This window comes from Pinus tabuliformis, chromosome 9, assembly GCF_031772625.1.
Source record: "Pinus tabuliformis cultivar Carrire ecotype Pingquan chromosome 9, CPIR1, whole genome shotgun sequence".
Lineage (NCBI taxonomy): Eukaryota > Viridiplantae > Streptophyta > Pinopsida > Pinales > Pinaceae > Pinus > Pinus tabuliformis.
In genome coordinates, this window is record NC_142307.1 from 1265718417 (window position 1) to 1265735942 (window position 17526).

The window sequence follows — 17526 nt, forward strand, 5'->3', positions numbered from 1 at the left end:
TAGAATTGGGGGATAATTTCACTAGGGTTGTTACATACCAATCCCCCTTGGTGGAACACCGTCCTCAGTGTTCTGATCCCCCCCAAAAAATAGAACATGCTTAACTCAAGCATAATGATAGCGATATTTATAATTATAGATCATTTACATTCAACTTGCATGTCCAACATATGCTTACAATATAATGACTAAAAAGTTATAGGATTCAGTACATTGGCCATCTTTCAATGGGTCTCATGCAATCCTCTGGTGCTTTGTTGTGCACTTTGATATCATTCTACTATCTTTATTCCTCTTACAACCAAGCTCACTTGCCCAATCTTCCTGCATCACAAGATAAGAAGTCTTATGAGATTCATCATAGGAAAAATTGTAGCGAATGTAACCATACCTTCACAAAGATAATTCCCTACATTGTAGCTTGGGAGTATGATCATCCATCCTTTTACAAGAATGGTCCCTAATGACAACCCTGTTATCCTCACGGATACCCTGGTGCTGTTTTCTTTCACTCTTAGAGCTTTCCCCAAGACCTAGGACATAGAAGGCAAAAAGGAAAAAGGGAAATAAAACATTCATCACAGTTTGTAAAATGATGCAAAATATAAATAACGCAGCATGGCCATGCACCAACCAACAGTAAAGCAAAAAATATATACTCAACATGAGTGCAAATCAACATATAAAATTTATAACACACATAATTAAAAATAGTATGAAAACACCAAATTTATAAAAATGCTCAACAGTTACAACCTGGTCCCAAACGATCTAATTCAACTTCTACACAATTATTTACCATTTTTTTACATCTCTTCCCATCGAAATGGGATAAATATCCTACCACATTTAACTAACCCTCTCATTGGTGGAGGCTAGATGACCATCTTTCCTATATTTCATAGTTGTATAGACTCTAGGCACATTCAAAGCCACGTCCTGAACTGTCCTAGTTTCTTTCACGTGACACAACCTTGAGCCATCATTCTTGTGTTGTGGGAAATCCTTTCTCAGGTGATTCTCCCTACAAATCCAACACTTGAAGGGTCCTTTTCCATAATTTTTGGGTTCTTCTCTTGCCACCTGAGCAAGTCGCTCTTCATTAGCAACATTCAATCTCTGCTAAGTCTCACCTTTGTTAGTGGTGAAACTTCTTGTCTTCTTCTCCAATTGCTCCTCTATATTTAAGTGCTTTCTTCCTTATGTTAGAATTTCGCCCTTGCCTTCAAATCGACCATAAGCTCTGACCTGCATTTTGACTGTTCATAACAATGTTTCAGTTTCTTGATCACATCGTCCAATGTTTGAAGTTCTATAATTTCAATTCGATCTTTGAATGATAATGGCAACCCACTAATGAACGTCTAAACCTAAGCCTTCTTGTCCTTGAGATATGGAACATATCTCAACAATTCTAGGAACTTGGTGATATACTCATTAGCCAAAATATGTCCCATTTTCAGCTCATAATTTTTTTTGCTTTGCTGTCATAATATTGGTGTGATAAATATTTATTACTAAAGAGTTCTTCAAATTCTCTCCATGTCAACTCTTATTCTCTTATTCCCTTTACATTCTTCAAATCTTCCCACCATATGTCTTCTTCCACTTTCAAACTATATGTGGTTATATTTGTGTGCCAGCTGCTACAATCCCCCCTCCAAAATTTTGCTCATGCTTTGATTTTGGAGCCTCCCTTTGACCATAAGAACTATCTTTTTAACTTGCATTAAGTTTTCTTCTTGTTTTACTAAGTGTCGCAATGACTCATTCTCTCATGTTAGGCTTGTGATGTCTTAACTGTGTTTTCTTTCTACTAGCTACTGGGCACTCCTCGATGACAGTTAGTCCTTATTGTCAGTAGTTGCACAAATTCTGAAGATAGACAAAGCACCTTTTGTGAAACAAGCTAAGTCTTGCGTTGATGACACTGATTGCATGCCTCGCTTTAAGGGATTACACAATCCTCTACCAGGGTGAACTGCACAACCCCATGTCGGAGTGAAATACGGAATCCACTAAGACAAGAAATTGTACAATTAGATGTGAGAGAAAATTGCGCAACCCCTAGTTACAATGAATTACACAATCGCCTGGGAGAGAAAACTACGAATCCATTGAGCCATTGAATTGCGCAGTTCCCAGAGCAAGCCAACTGCGTACTCTTAGAAAATAGGAATTGAACACTTCCCAAAGACATCCATGTGCACTTGTAATTGAAAGTGTGGCTCGTGTTTCTAATTTTATCATCTAACATGTGTTAATCATCTAGGAGTGACTCCTTGATTTTAGGTATGTGCACCCAAAACCCTAACCCTAATCTCGTGGGTGCTCATCTATATAAGAAAGTTGTCCTAGAGTTCATTCTCACACTTTTCTTTAGAGCTTTACTCATTCTCATAAGCACAAGGAGTTCTGGATTCCATTTGCACTATTTTCAAAGTAAGTGTCTCAGTTGTCGCTTTTGTCGCTTTTTCTTCACTTTTGTCTTTTTTGTTTTCGCAATTATTGTTTTGTCATGTTTTTCTCATTTTGTCATAGGCTTTAGAAATATTTAACTTGAGGATAAAAACACTTAGATTTGATTTTTGGATAGAGTGTAAGACTTTTGGTGCTAATACAACTGCATCATGAATGTTCCTATTATGTAGGAATCCAAACTAGTCATTTCAAAATGAATGAGCTAAGTATAGGGTTTCATATTATGGAAATTATTTTTGAAGTTATCTTATAAATGACCTTATAACAACCAATCGACCAATAGTTGGAAGAGGAGGTCCCTTCCTCAGTATTTAGAATGGGACGTAGAAAGGTGACATTGAACAAGCCCAAGCCATTTCTTGTACCTTGAGATTATTTGATAACTTTGGCCAGATGATCCTTTAACATGTCATGGAAGCCTAAATAAAATTTAATAGGAAAACCATTTGGCCCTAGACTTTTTGATTTTTGTTTTGTTCACATTGTAGCCAACACTTCTGGTTCCTTAACTTCTTTGGACAAGAAAGTGTTCATGTTTTTTGTAAAGAAAAGGGGGGATTTTGTAACAAGCTATAGAATCTCCTATATCGGGCATTATTCCAGACTATGAAAAAGGAAATGGAACAATTGGGTGCCCTCCTCACCCTTATTCTCAAATGACATAAACATGCAATCATAACCATCTTTAATCTCCCATATTGTATTTTCTTGCTTCTTGAAATTTACAAACTATTGAATTTTTTTTGTATTACTATCACTTGATTGCAGCCACACTACTTTTCTCATCAGTCTCCAATGGTCCTCCTCTTAGATAAGGAGAGAATGAAACTTCTCCTCAAGGTATTTTAGCTTGGATAATAAGTTAGAAGACACATTGTTGGATTTGTGTTCCCTATACAATTATTCGATTTGGTTTTCCACTTCAAACATACCATCTAAAGTATTGAAATATAATTTTTTACCGAGACTTTGGAGGCTTGCTTGATAGCTAAATAATTTAATGGAAAACTAAGTCATAAAAGAGGGAGAAGTTTAATGGACCAGGGGACTCCAAGAATCACATACTAGAGCATGATAATCCTATTATTCCAACCATGAGGGACTAAATATGAAAGGAATAGATTTTGAACCTCCAAGAGGAGAGAAATTTAGTAAAATAATCCTATATTTAGAGAGAGCACCCATAACCATAGAGGACTTTATAATGAAACCTTAGTTCAAAAGATGTTTAAACAAGAAAGTGGTCTAAATGCTTAGAAATTTCATGGCTATTAGAATGCACATTCCCCCAAGTAGACAATACCTTAACCAACTCAATATCAATAAGAGTGTGCTTGATCATAAAACCCAAGATGAATGAACTTTATGGATCCAAATGCAGGATGGGACCCAAAACTTCCTGAAAGGATAAAGTAAAGTTGTGATCACTCAGTATGATGATAAAATGATTTGCCATTGCACCTGCGAAAGTCATACCCTCCAAAAAAGGAATATTAGCAACACGAGGCCCATAAACATTAAGCACAAAAAAGGAAAGTGACATTCTTTAACTTCCAATTTCAACAAAATGGAAGAAGGATATGCAAAATATGAAATAGACTTGTAGGTCTGGATCCACCCTATAATCAATCCTCTCAAAATACTATATGCATCAACATGGAAAAAGGACCAATTCTTAAAGCAAGTCTCAAGCACTTGCTTGACCTTATCTCCAAAACGCATAATCTCCTTAATTAAAATTTGATCAAGTTTGCAGCTTCAAATGAGCCTTTTGAGGGCTAGATTTTTATAGGCGACTCCCAACCCTCTCACAATGAAAGGGAGAAAGACCATGGCAACCCCTTTGGATAGGGCATTTATAGATATAAAGGCTCGACAAGTAGAGGCTTGTCTTCCACTCTTAATCTCTTGCATCACTTTTTCTTATTCTTTAAGGAGATTGGATTTATGCCCTACCATATTAGTAGGGAGAAAATCCATCACCAATCCTCCACTCAATGGAATAAATTCCTTCAATTTTCTATGGGGGGAAATAACATAGGTATTCCTTTAAATGGGAGCATGCAAGAGAGATATGTGAGAAGGTGAGGAAGCTTGGGGTTGAGTAGAGGAAAAACAAACCTTCGAGATCTCAAGCTAAGATATAGATGAGGGTCGGATGGGGGACAACCCCATTGGGGCCACAGAGTAGAAGAGATCCATGGGGGGACCAAGAGAAAGCCTTGGAGGGGGAAGAAATATTGTAATGGAAATGGGAGAAACAAGAGGAATGGAAAAGAGAGACTTACTAGAAGATTACATAATCCTTCGAGTCACCAACCAAGGATGGAGGTGGAAAAGAAACAACAACTTATGGAGTAGTAGAATTCAACCCATGTGATGGTTCCCAAGAATCCAAACAGGAGACCACCCTTAAAACTTTAGCTTTAGAAGGGTTAAACGAAAGTGGGTTGGCCCTGGTACATTTTGACTACACATGGTCCACCTCATGACATAGGAAACACCAAGAGTGGAGATACTTGTAGTTAACTTTTTAAGTCTCGACATGACTAGCTAGCATTAGGCCTAGCTTAGCAATCAAGTCATCCTATATATTGACCTCAATTTGCATCCAATCGCATCTACGATCTTGCTTAGACTTCCAACCAAGGTTCAGGATGACAAAAGAGACAAGCTTATTTCTTATCACCATGAAAGATTCAACATTCCAAAAAATAAAGGGGAATTTTAATAAGAGATGAATGACCTGTTAACGAGTTTATTTTACTCAACGTTTCGAACTTCCAAGTGATTCCATCCTCAGGGGATACGCTAAATGATTAAGAGGAGATTAATGATGTCTCTTAGAGCTAATCTTATGTATAAATGTAGTTTATGGAAGTGATTAAATTGAAAAGATTTAGTCGGTTTTGACATTCAGGGTGAATTTACAATATGCGGTTAAGTTCTAACCAAACCTTCAAGGCATCCATTAGCTCCTAGGATATGTCAAAATTAATCATCAATCTTGCATGACCTTGACTTGAAAACTTATCCATTATACATGAATAAATGACCTCACAACGAAAAGTAAAAGTCAACCAACCTCCTAATAGGATATGATAGGATGTCACATAACTTATCATGGGTTTCTAAGCTCTTATGAGCCAAGAGCCCAATGCATTTTCCCTTATATATTTTCCACATAATCGACCTACTAGTATCTTTCCATTGTAATACATAATGTGGGAAATTGTAATGTCCTTGCCCACATCCATGCTTAGAGACTCCCTGCACATTTGAATGCACCTCTTCTTCCATAACAAAGCTCCTTCCTTTGACTGTAAATTGTGAGGCTCATACAACAAGCATAAGCAAAGATACAAAGATACAATAATGGAGAACCATCAGAATCACTTGGATATATTATCTCTTATTAGCCAAGTTAGAATTGATACATCGATATACAAGCAAATATATATAACTTGTCAGGACAATTACAATAGTCTAACTATCCGAACGGACACCAAACCAGAATTAGTTAGCGCTTTATGGCATTTGTTGATACGATGTGTATTTGTCAACTCGACTCAGGCTAGTCGGCTAGGCCGACTAGCTCCTCCAACAATAGGTATCCTAGAGGAAGTAACTGATTCTATGGCATTTGTTGGATCAATAGTAAATGTGGAATGTCCCAGAAAATCTTCAACAAAAAAAGTCAACGAAGGGGAAGGGTCTAACGGATATTTCGCTTGAGTGCAAAAAGCCCAATCATGGTTTGGCCTTAGTTCCTATTCCACCGAGTCAGTGCCCTAGTAGTCCGTTTTTAGGTGTCCACACCAAGATCCTGCCACGTTGGCCAAGACCTAGACCCATTCACAAACATTTAAATTGTGACAGAGAAGAATTGAAAAGTGACAAATGGAATAATAGATACGATGGTGAAAAATCTCTCATTGTTATGTAAAACCCTTTGAAAATAAAAACATATACCACCACCCCTGTAAAATAGAATTCCCTACCATGAATTTAAAATAAATTTACCATATTTTCAATATACTATATTATATAACATATTATTTGTTTTATAATAGATATATTAATTAAATTTCATATATCGATATCTATATATAAATTTCTTATTCTTAAATTCTTGAATACATCGTGAGGACATGTGTTAGATACACCCACACATACATATACATATTCTAACCTTCAAACATCGAACATAGGCACGACTCTCACCACCTTGGCATCTCGAATTTAATTGGAATTCTTTCGAAGTTGCTTTTGGATGGTTGAAAATGCAATGACCTATGAGACTTCTAAATCTAGCTATTGAGCCAACATGATTTCACTAAACTCATTTATCCAAATTTCTCACTAAAGAATTTCTCACTAGAAGAGCGCAATCCAGCGAAGGGCGACGACGACTCTTTAATTAATTACTACTTCTAACAAGGTCGGATTTAGATTCCCACAGCGAACTGACAGCAATGAATAACCATGACAACACATCAAAGGCGCCACAAAGGGGAAAGTAACTCAGAGCATAAGGAGAAAACGCTATATTGTATGAACATACAGATAAAGTGAACTTGGAGAGAAAAGCGACATTTAGATCAACTATACAGAGGGGCGTTGTGAATTACATTCTGGGCTAAGAATAGAAATGCATATATATAGATGTATATACATTTATTGGATTTTCGGTGAACGGAGAATATAAGTATTCATTTTTCACCTGACTCTAAATGTTAACTGCCATATACACATTAGGGCATCTGCATAGCATTCCCTATGTCTTCTTCAACCGACTCTATAAACCTTAGATGTAAACCGCCTTATCTGATCTTCGTTACTTATTTATCCTCTAATGAAGGGGCAGAGCTTAAGCCCCTGCTCCCTGAAGATGACTCTTCATTCGCACAAGTTACATAAAAGGATGCCGTTTCGGTGGATCAATCATAGTAAAGTATGGGGTCATCATGGCCAGAAGTGTTTAGGTGGATCAATCATAGTAAAGTATGGGGTCATCATGGCACTTCTGGAGGGAATAGCGGGTTAGCTCTACAATAGATTCTCGTTATACATACACACGATTAAGTCAACCTGTGACTTCACCACCTCCCAATGCCGCAAATACAGGTGCCACGTATTTCTTCCGAAACAACAACGGCCATGTGCCAGACGTTTCTTCCAAAGCAACAACAACGGTCATGTGCATAACGTTGGAAATACGCACAATTCATTACCAGGTTTACTATAAACAACTCATGTTTTGGTTCCTGGTATATCTTCTATGTTCGAATTTAATTGGGATTCAGCGCAGGATGTTTTTGGAATTCTTAAAAGCCAGTGGTTTTTTGGATTTCTAAATGCAGCTGTTCAATCAGCGGTATTTCACTAAATTGGCATGGCCAAAATCGAGGGGAATATCGTGACTAAGCGATCCAGCTTAAAAGAAACGAATATTCAATTAATTGCTTCCTCTAACGAAATCAAAGTTGATTTCCATAGCCACTGACAGCAATGAATATCCAGCCCGACACATTAATGACGGCCACAAAGAATAGACCAACTCAGAGCATAACAACAAATCAAATAACCATATATTTAGGAAGTAACAAACAGATGAAGTGAACTTGAAAAAGAGTAGATATCTACATCGGGTATGACGGGGACGCTGTGAACCACGCTCCAGGCTAAGAATAGAAGTGAAAAGAGCAGGACGCATTCCATGGAAAACAGGTGGTGGGTGAATGATGTTAGGACGGCACGAGTCGATCCGGAGGATTTTTCAGATCCTGGTTCCCACCTTTGTCTTCAACCTGAGAACCCCAACATCACTTTTCAAACAAGCAGCCGATCAAAGAAACGGAGTATAGGTGATGACAATGACAGGAATGCCACCAAGGCCGATGAGGAACGTCCCGGAGAGGGTGTTGCAGTGGTGACCCCGATGCCCCGCGGTAGGCGCAAGGGCTCCAGGAACAAGTCCAAGGCTCCTCCTCTACCTGAAAAGCCTAAGACTCTAAACACTTTGAAAACCGCGTATTTGAGATCCCTAGTGGGGTCGATGTCAGGATGATATTGGAGACGTTTGCGCTGAAAAGCAAGAGGGGAGTTTTCATTCTTAGCAGGAGTGGCACTGTCGCCAACGTTACCCTCATGCACCATGCAGCTCCAGGGGGAATGGTGTCATATGCAGGACCGCTAGAAATTCTTTCCCTTTCAGGAGTGTTCCATCCTGTCATTGGAGCTGCGAGAATAACAGTGATTTTGGCAGATAGGCAAGGTATAATAGTTGCAGGTAGAGTGGTAGGGAGCTTGGTAGCATCAGATCTCGTGACCGTCATAACTGGTGTGGCTGCAGACATCCCTTACGAGAGGTTAAATGTGAACCCTTTGGAGGTCCAGCCTCTTGGCTTCTTACTATATCTCCACCGGAGCAGCCCATAAATACAGTGACTAATCAGCAGTCGGAGGGTAAGCCTGATGTTTATTGATACCTGATGTTTATTGATAACTTTTGGTGTGATTTTTATCAGATTTGTACTCTTTTTCAATGTCTGGTATTTGAAATGACTACCACCAGAGATACAATACCAGTTGGAATGATTTGAAGGTTATTCATATTATGAAAGCTAGTTAATGTAGAGAGTCAGCGGTTTGATTGAACTACATTTTAAGAATTGAAAGTAAGGATTCTTTTTGAGAGTGATAGACTCACATAAGCTATATTTTGAGATTTGAGTAGGGGTTTGGTACATTTTGAATTTTGAAGTTTAAGTGGGATTTTTGAAAGTCACAGGTTCAAATCAGCTGTATGTTGAGGTTTGGTTTGACTAGGGTTTTTAGAGTCACATACCCAAATTGTCTAAATGGTTTGAGTAAGGTTTTAGAGAGTCATATACTCAAATTAGCTAAATTTTTTGGTTTAAGGGTTTTTCAATACTCAAACCAGTGATATTTTGAAGGTCAAATTAAGAATTTTGAAAGTACTTATATCAATTACATTTCCAAGTTTAAAGAGTAGTTTTTATTTTGAAAGTGGAATTAATAATTTTGAAAGCATTCATATCAATTGCATTTCCAAGTTTAAAGAGTGGTTTTTATTTTGAATGTGAAATTAAGAATTTTGAAAGCACTCATATCAATTACATTTTCAGTTTAAAGAGTGGTTTTTAAAAATATGGGATGGATTTTTATTTTATTTTCTTATATATAACTATATAATTAATATAGGATTTTGTTTGTCTTTTTTAATGACAATGATTATGGAATTATCTAGTAGAACAATTTTCACCAAGTAAAACATGTCTTTGGAAATGGAAATTTGAACCCACTATGGCTAGGAACACAAACATGTGCCTCGCTACTTAAGCTAAACTTTTTGGACAATATAAGATTATGTTTACTTATAATATTTTATAAAATTATGTTTTGAGTATATACTAAATATTATAAATTTGGACTGTTGGTAAATTACTTTTGTGGCTTTATTATTTTTTTTAGAAATTTATTGTAATTTTGATTTAATGTTAAACTTTGTTATATAAATCCCTCGATCCGGGTGTGAACCAATTGGGGATCTGCATAGGGATGGTAGACATATCCAATCACATTAATGCAAGGGCTGGTGGGCGGCCTCACCCATGCCCTCACACGAACTATCACCTCAACGCAATGGACGGCTATAGCCCCCAGCAAATCCTCGATGTGAGGTTTGGCAGAGCTTTAATTCTCCAAGTGGTGGGAGTTCAGGAATACATGCACCCATCTGTCTGGTATTTAGTCTGGTTCTATATTTATCTTCAGAGGTCTAACACAATAGTGTTATGGTTCGAGGAGGAGGAAACTTGACTGCGGCTGGTCTCGACAAGTAGATGGCACAATTGGTCTGGTATGTTCTTATACTTATCCTTTTCCCTGGGTTGGGGGCTCACATTAGTTATGCACCTTGCGTTGGAGGGGAAAAGGAACAATGGTGAATTGGAAAGTTTATGTGATAGTATGTACTAGCTTTCTCAACCATGTTATGTCGATCTTAGTCTTTTACAGTACTCTGTTATCTCATATGGGAATGTTTCGTAGGTTCTGGGTTTTAATTACTCTGAATACAACATGTGAGTTACATAATTTTGAGTATAAGTTCAAATGGATAACCTTGAGGGAAAGGAAGGGTAAGGGAATTTTGGCTAAGGAAGGTCTGTGGATTCTGGGCTAAGGAGTGCAGGGGCACCACTGTTAAAACCCTGAGGGGGCCTCACAGTCTTGGTAGGTTCATTTTTTCCTCCGTGTATTCGTTCAGGTTGTTGATTCATGGTGTGGTGCAGTGCAGAAAAGTGATGCCCCTACTCTTCGGTCCTTCTCTTAGGCATAAGTATAACTTTGATTAGCTTTTGCTTTTATGTCCCACTATTACTCTAGGTCTTCATAAGACGCTTCTCCCTCCGACCTCTACACAGTGTGTTGGGTCTCGAGCGAGGTTAGGTCCGAGTAAGCTGACAAAGGGTGGTCTGTTGTCATCCATCATGGTTAAGCCTCCTCCTGGTGTTGGCACCTCTGGGGCACGGAGGTCGTGGCCGCAAAACTCATGTCAGTAAAGGAAAAGAAAGAGGTTCGACTTCAGGCAAGCCTTCAAGACAACGCGACAGAAAATTAGATGCCCAGATCCTGTAAAACACTATCCAGGCTTATCACGAGGGGACTCCAGCCCAGGTGAAGCAATTGATCTCGACTTGGGAGGCAAAATTAAATTAGAAGGTTGAGATGGAGCTCCCGACAGAAGACTGGAGTGGTATGATCCTCGACCCTGGTCATACCCGTTGATGCCTTACTTGGTACAAACAATCTGTACACCTTTTTTGGCCGATGAAAAGCATTATTGCAAAAAGCCATGACGTCCTCTCTCGCAATTTCTACGAACACGGATCCTCAAATGAGATTCAGAAGGAACTATAGTTGATTCAAATCCAACTACAGCAACAGAATGCTTTCCTTGGCTGCATTGAATTCCACATTTCTTGTTTGCCTCAATCAGAACTGCAAGGTTTAAGTGCAAAAGACCTCACTCCAATGGAATCATCAGATGAATAGATGGTGGAAGGTTCCCATCTGTTATCATTTTTTATTTTGTTTTGATGTATATGTCAGGTAGCATTTATGTTTATAGTTATATGATTTGTCGATGGTTTCCAGACTATAAGTCCTATAAGGCTTTGGTAGATAGACTCAGACTGTTTATGTTTTGGATGGTATATAATGTGGTTCAGTGGCCTACAGACCTGGTTTCTTGCTGAGCAGGTTAAGGCCACTGAATGCTTCTTATGGTTGTAACATGCCTAATTATTTGAAATGAATGAATAAATAAGTATCGCCAAACTTAAAAAGAAAACTTTATTATATAAATAATATTTTCAAAATTTATTTATGTACATGTATTTATATTATAAATTTTAGATAAACTTTTAATTTTCTTTAAAATATTAAATATGTTATAAAGATATATATTTTTAAGATATATGGTATTTTTTGCCATATTTTTTAATTTGATAATTAAAAGACACCCCTAAACTAATTATAATATTTTTTTTTATGTAAAATTTATTTTCAAAATTATATATATATATATAGATATACTTTATTATATTTTATTAAAGAATCTAAAATTAATTCTTATTAGATAAATTCATTAATTTTGGTGATTTGAATTTAATTTTCATATGAGAAATTTATTTGCTAACATTGTTTTTAGTATTCCGATTTATTATAGTCATGATTTTAATATATATATTTTAATAATTTTAGTATCCTGATTTATTATACTCATGATTCTAATATATATATTTCAATAATGTTAAATTCTTAATTTTAGAATAAAATTTTAGTATTCAGTAGAATTAAATGTTAATATTAAATGGAATTTAGTTTATTGGTAAGAAATATCTTAAAACATTTTAGAAATAAAGGAAAGATAAATAAATTTTTTATTTAGGAATTTTATTATAAAAAATATTATAACATGTTTTTTTGCATTTTTTTCTATTATTTTATTTATTAATTGTATCTTATTTAGTCAATATATATTAATTGTTTCTTAGACGTGTGCAAAGTTTAAAAAGTATATTTTCAAAATTTCTATTAAATTTGGTTAATATTTGATATAAATATATGTTTTAGTTTAATTTACCTTAAATTTGGGAAGGTATTTAATTAATTAGAAAGAAAATTTCATATGTTTCCATTTATTGTATAAATGATTAACATTGATATATATTTATATTTATATATATGAAATTTTTAAATTTTATGAAATAAAAAATTATGTCATATAATTGATTTAAAAATTACTTTTTAATCAAGATGTTATTTTAATTGTTGATTCTTCTTTAATTTTTTTTGTAAGTTTGGGAAGTCTTTTTCATTAATTTTGTATCAAAAAGCAGGTTACATCCACATGTCATATCATTAGGTGGTCTCAACCTACCCGATGGGAAACGAGGTCTGTCGGCCACCTAACAACATGATAAGCCATCCAGAAATAAAAAATAATAAGCCTTGCTGACCATGCTATATATGTTTGAGTGTCTTTGTTCTTCCTACTATCTAGATAACTATAAACATAACTGACAACATTCCTAAAAGTTCAAAACTGCTTCATACAAAAACTATAACCATGGGTGCATTGTCACTCTACTCATCATCGGTTGAATCAACAAGAGCAAGGTCCTTCACAGTAGAGCCTGATAGCTCTGTGTGAGGAATACATGGGGTGTGCTTCTCGATGTAGCTGAGGCGTCCATTTTGTTGCTGCAATTGAAATTGGATCTTTTGAAACTCCTTGATATCATCTGAGTGCCCATGGGATGACATATGTATGCCTATTGGGAACTGCTCCAAGGATTTAACTAGAGGCTCTTCATCATCCAGTATAAGTGGACTGTTTTCTTGTATTGGGTGGATCTTCCATGGGTATGTCTAGGGTTAGGAACTAATGTTTTCCACTCATCCAGATCAATTTCCAAACTTTCCTCTTTCTTTTTAATATCCTCTTCCCATTATGCTATGAGCTATATACCGGTGTCTAATTGCCCAAATGGTACATCTGGGCTACTTCCTAGATAATCCTAGATGCCAATTTATGCCCACGCACAGTCCCCCCAGATGAGATGGGCCGACTGACATTAGAAGGGGACACTTCCCTCTGTTTCCGAGCTCCCTGACCATTCCTTCCTTTACTAGAGGCACGAACCATTATGATGCACTTGCAAGTCGAATAATTGATTGTCTCTATATCTGGAAGCTGACCCAAAAAAAATATAGACTCAGGAACAAGAACCTATTAGGGGTCGCTCCAGCCCTAGACACCTGCCAAAGAAATTGCATAAGAGACCAAGAAAATAAGGAACCAAATCGAGAGCTTGTTGTTGATAGGTGGCCAACATAGAATTACAGTCCTGCGCCTGCCATTTCTCCAACAATGCTCGCAATGGTCGAGCCTATACTTACAAATTGAATTATCCACAGGAAAAAACCCATAAGGGTCTAGGTGAAGCCCATATATAATCAATTCAAGCAAAAGACCTGTATGCCAGAGAAAGAAAGAGCAGTAGAACCATGAGCTGCCCCTAGGCCAGGTCCCACACACAACCATGCGTCATAACCATATTCCATATACCATTAACATAGGGATAGAACTGACACATGACTCTTCACACAATTTAGACCAGACCATGACACTCTGCCCATTAAGATTGGACCAGTAATTACATACAAGGTTGTCCATAGACCAAAACCTTAAATAGTCAGGGTCCTCAATAACCAAACATGGTTGTCAAAAAATCAAAACCATAAAAAATCCAACATAACAAAGGCAGGGAGCACATCGAAACCTAGAGTAGCCCGTAGGCAAAACCCCACTTAAACCCATGCACAATAGCCAAATTTTAAAAACCGTTGACACAAGAACACAGAAGACTAGAGAATCAACACATATAATTGACCCAACCATGTCGCAAGCCGGAGAAATCCCTTTCCATTCACATCTGACTAACATTATTCCATTCACCCCAGATACCCGAAGATAGAGATCGAGACCCATAGATATAGGGAGAACATAATTAAGAGTGGAGACACACCCATGACAGAGACCTTGAATAGGAGGAGACTGAGCTAACGTCTTCCCCAAGATGAGAAACCTGGACCAGATCCACAACGAATGGAGCACATAGACCAACTTAGCAAATGTAATGGAGGGCGAACTTACCTTGACAACCTTCTTAATGCCTCTGCCACCTTCTGGTTCGACATTTAACCATCACATGCGCACCACCACCTCTCCAAGTGTTGCATGCATGTGGAGGATGGCCTTAGATTTCCTTTGGACCCGCATTAGATAGTGGGACAGAACTTACCCATTGGATCCATCTCACACTCGATCACGAATGTTGGTTTCGACTCTCCTCATACTGTTGGCTATCTCTATTAAATTTCTCTATTATATCTTGGAGGGAAATAAATTCCTCTTCCAGGGAGTGGGGTGGTCATGCCATCTCTACAGTTCTACCCGAATGGGAGCAACTCGATTTTGCTAAGAAATATGCAACCTTGTTACCTTCTCACTGAATATAAGAGGTTAGGAGATGGTCAAATGAAGGGAGGATATGTCCTACTTCCTACACTAGGTGTACATTATGCCAGCTATGGCTGAGCTTGTCCCATTGAGTTCCATGGCTTAGCTTATTGACAATGTCTACTGCCAATTTTGAATTGCCTTCAATCATTATATTTTTATACCCAATCCTTTTAGCAATGTTAAGGCTCTGTTTGATCGTAGTGAACTCTGCCTCATTATTACTAGCATAATCATAGTCTACAATGAATACAAGTCTAGTTTTCTTTTGAGAATCTAGAAAGAGGCCACCATACCCAACATTCCTTGGATTACCTTTTGAAGCTCCATCAAAGCTTAACTTAATGAAGCCTTCCGGGGGAGAAGAGAAGTGTTGAGGTGACATGGTAGGGGCTATCAAAAGTTTCAAGGAGCTTGGAGCTATCATGCTGGGTGATAATTTCAGCTGATTTAGAATCTTTCTTCATGAGGGCTTACCCGGCAATCATCCAGATGCCATTTTTCCGATAGAATGGTCTCACAAATATTCTAGGCTATACTAATCCAGATTACTTCATAAGATGTATGTGTATCTTTGAATATCATGTTATTCCTTTCTTTCCAAATGGCCCACAATAGGAAGCCCATAACCAATTCCCAAGCTCGATTTAAGACCAGAATCGAGAATATACCTTTGTGCCATAAGAGGATTGACTCCTTGATGCTCTCTGGATCTCTGTCCAAGTGGCCAAATAGTTCGCATAACTGTTGCGACTACAAATGGGCATGAGTTCAAGATATGTTCTAGGTTATCATTGTGTTGGTTGCATAAGAAACAAAATGAAGGACCCTGGAAGCCACACTTTTGGAGTTGATCCCAAGTGAGGATTCACCCTCGGCATACCAGCCATAAAAAGTAAGTTATTTTTTGCCATAATCTACTTGTCCAAATCTTCTTCCATAGATGACGTTGTTGGTTTTGAGGCTCTTCTACTCTGAGCCTAAATGCTTCCTTAATGTTAAATGTACCCAAGGTCGAATATCCCCATCAAAGAATATGAAATCCTTCTTGATACATTATTTTACTTGATTGAATTTCCTTATCCAGTAGCTGCCATTACTCAGAGGGGGGAGGGTTTGGCCATCCCTTTAGTTCTTTCGACTTCCTCCATCCAGAATTGAGATGAGGGGACTTCCGGAATTGATCCATTGTATAATAATTCTTGCTAGTTGTGTATAGGAAGATGTCCCTTAGGTATGGACGACTGAAATGTTTTTCTCTCTGCTACCGAGAATATTGCCAGAAGAAATTAGTTCGGCCATTTTCGAATCTCCTAGAAGATATTCTGATTTATAAGGTCCATGTTCCCTGTGGCCAAGTTCCATACTGAGGATCCCTATATCTAAGGATATATTCTGTCTGAGTCGACATACCATATTTTTGGGTCCAAATCTTCTTCCATAAATCTGGTCCCACCTTTAGCCACCACCATCAAATATTGGCCCCCATAACTTGATTCAAGGTGAAGGGATCCCAGAGACATAATCCCCTACCATCTTGGGAAGAGTAAGAGTGTTCTAGGACACCAAGGCCCATTTGTTTAGTTGTTGAGATCCTCTCGGAAGGAATTTCCTGAAGATGTCGACCATTGTTGAACATGAAGTTTTGGGAATTTCCATACCATAGAACTGATAGATAGGGATTGACTAAAGGACAACGTTTAGAAGGGTAGTTCTTCCTGCCAAGTTGAGGGATCTAAATGCCCAACAACTGAATTTCGATTGGATTTTATGGAGGAGTTCTTGCCAAGAGGTAGTCTTTAAAGAGTTAAACACTAAAGGCATGCCAATATATTTCATAGGTAAAGACCGAATACCAAAGAAAATCAGTCTAGCTAAGAAGGTTTGGATATTACCTGGGGTATTAAAAAACAAGATGTTAGATTTATCATTATTAATCAAGGTGCTCTAGGCCATCATAAACTCTTGAAGAATCTCTTTGATTTTCCTTGCTTCTCTCAAGGGGACTTGACAGAATAATATGATGTAATCCACAAATTGTTGGTGTGTAATGGATAAGTCATTTCCCCATGCGCGAAGGCCCTTAATTTGAGAAGAACAAGCTTTTGATTTCAAATATCTACCCAATACTTTAACAACCTGGATGAAAACAAAAGGGGAGATCGAATCTCCCTATCTTAGGCCATGAGAGGGATTTAAGGTTTGAGAGGGAGATCCATTGAAAAAGAGAGAGAAGACAGGAGAAGAGATAAAGGAGAAGATCCAACTTACCTAACATTGGTCAAAACCAAAAGACTTTAGAATACTAACCAAATAAGATCAAATTAGGCGATTGTAAGCTTTAGATAAGTCCAATTTCATCATCATGCTAGGGTATTTAAGTTATTTCAATGAATGGACCATTTCTTGAGAGGTAATGATTCCATCAA

The 17526-nt window shown here is 37.4% G+C and overlaps 1 pseudogene; it reads left to right on the forward strand.

Annotated features, from left to right (window-relative positions):
- The first annotated feature begins 8547 nt into the window (after window positions 1–8547).
- LOC149153142 (AT-hook motif nuclear-localized protein 20 pseudogene) lies at window positions 8548–8922 on the forward strand (annotated as a pseudogene).
- The last annotated feature ends 8604 nt before the right edge of the window (window positions 8923–17526 follow it).